This window comes from Onychostruthus taczanowskii, unplaced genomic scaffold (assembly GCF_017590055.1).
Source record: "Onychostruthus taczanowskii isolate IOZ18803 unplaced genomic scaffold, ASM1759005v1 scaffold14, whole genome shotgun sequence".
Lineage (NCBI taxonomy): Eukaryota > Metazoa > Chordata > Aves > Passeriformes > Passeridae > Onychostruthus > Onychostruthus taczanowskii.
The window spans coordinates 5,396,645-5,398,813 of record NW_024498573.1 but is presented as its reverse complement, the minus strand read 5'-3'; positions in this window follow the sequence as shown (position 1 = coordinate 5,398,813).

Genomic DNA, 2,169 nt, shown 5'->3' with positions numbered 1-2,169 from the left:
TGGAGCACATGGAGCTTGCTAGAAATGGCCAGCCTAGAGGTGGTGCCCACCCAGCTTCCCTTCCCATGAAGGATGGGTGTTTGAGAGCTGACCTGCCAAGGTGATGTTCCCTACAGCTGATGCAAGAAGCTTGCATGGACACTTCCCTCTCTCCCCCCTTGCTCGTGCATTTATTTTCTAACTCTGAAAACCTGCTGGGGTTTGGCCTGGCTGGGCACTGCATGAGGGTGAGACTCACCCAGCTCCCTCCTGCCTGGCAGCTCTGGAGCCACTTTGGCTCTTGGCCACCGTGGGCTCGTTCCCGCTCACGTGGCAGCAGAGCAGCGTCCCAAAGGGACTGAGCTGGAACTCTGGCTGGGGGACAGGTGAGGGACACCACTGGCCTGCAGGTCCCCTGGCTGCAGCCACCTTCCTCACCCAGCTGTGCTCCCCATGCCAGGAGCTGCTCCTAGAGAGGGTGTAGGTGGGAGACTGGCTGGGAGCTGTGCAGCTCCCAAGTCACACTCATGAGGAGCAAAGGGACCCCCCAGCATGTCAGCGACTGGGCACAGGAGCACAGGATGTGGCTTGGGTTACAGCAGCTCGGGTATTGAGCCAGCCAGGCCAGCAGACCTCTCTTCTGGAGTTATATTTAAACTTCCTTATGGAATTTTACTGGCCAAATTCTTGAATGATTTGGGATAACTGTTGCTGGTCCCTGAGGCTGTGGCACAGCAGGGTATTCTCTGAGCCGAGAGGCTGGGTACCAGGGCACACAGAGAGCTGAGATGGTCTCAGTGGAGCATCCCTGACAGTCTGGCACTCCCTCTATGGATCCATCAGAGCCCTGATGCTGTTGCTTTCCAAATGTTGTGCTGAGCTCATGTTTGTTTCTCACTTTCTTCTTTCCTTCCAACAGTGAAATCAGCTTTTCATCCTTCTCCATGCATCAGCAGCTGGCAGCAACATCTTCAGTGCCTTGTCATGCTGACGGGTGTCCTGCAGGGATTGCATAGATGTGTCCCTGGGGCTGCAGGACATGCCGGGACTTCTAGATGAACCTTTCCTGGCAGAAGCAGAGTGGTGTGCTCGCTGTGATGAGGGAAGAGGCTGGGAGAGGCTTGCATTGAATAAAAAAGGCATCAAGTAAGGGCTGCTGTGAATTAGGCAGGTTGTGCTAAATGGTATCAGCAATGCAAGTTGCTTTTTAAATGTGGATAATTCATGTGCACATACACACAGTCTGCAGTTGCCGTCTTGCTGGCTGCAAGAAGTGAGGACAAATACCAGGAATATTAATGATGGTGATGAGCAAGCGACATTCTATCAGCTAGAGATCAATTAAATATTTTTGCCTACACAAACAAAGGTTTTGCTGGGCGCAGGAGATGAGAGGCGGTCTCTCCATCACCAATGTGTATAAATATCTAAAGGGGGGAGCCAAGCACTCGGAGCAGGGCTCTTCTCAGTGGTGTTGAGCAATAGGACACGGGGAATGGGCAAAAATTAATGCACAGCTCCCTCACCAATGTGTATAAATATCTAAAGGGGGGAGCCAAGCACATGGAGCAGGGCTCTTCTCTCTTGAGGTGTTGAGCAATAGGACACGGAGAATGGGCAAAAATTAATGCACAGGAAGTTCCACCTGAATATAAGGAAGAACTTCTTTACTGAGCAGTGACCCACACTGGAACAGAGAGTAGAGAGGTTGGGGGTCTCCCTCACTGGAGACATCCAAGAACGGTCTGGAGGCAGTCCTGTGCCATGTGCTCTGGGACGATCCTGTTTACACAGGGAGGTGGGACCAGCTGGCCCAGCCTGACCGTTTCTGTGGCTCCGTGATTCCCCGGGACACGCACCGAGTCCCTTCCCGCACTTTCCAGCCACGTTATCCGCAGGCGTGGGTGACCGAGCACATCCCTATCATCCCTCGGCTCCTGCCTGACGCCGGCCGGGGAGACTCTGTGGAAGCCGGCTCGGGGACTGCGCGGCTCCAGCGGAGCGTTCGTTCCCGGACTCGCCGAGCCGGGAGCAGCACTCCCGGCCCGAGCCCGGCCTCTCCCAGCCGCGCAGCGAGGCCAGGCTGTCGGGAAGGGTCCGGATCCCTTTAAACCCCCCCCCGTTCCCGCCCCCCAGCTCGGCCGGGCGTTGCATCAGGCCCGTGCGCGCCGCCGGCCGCCCCGCGGGGGC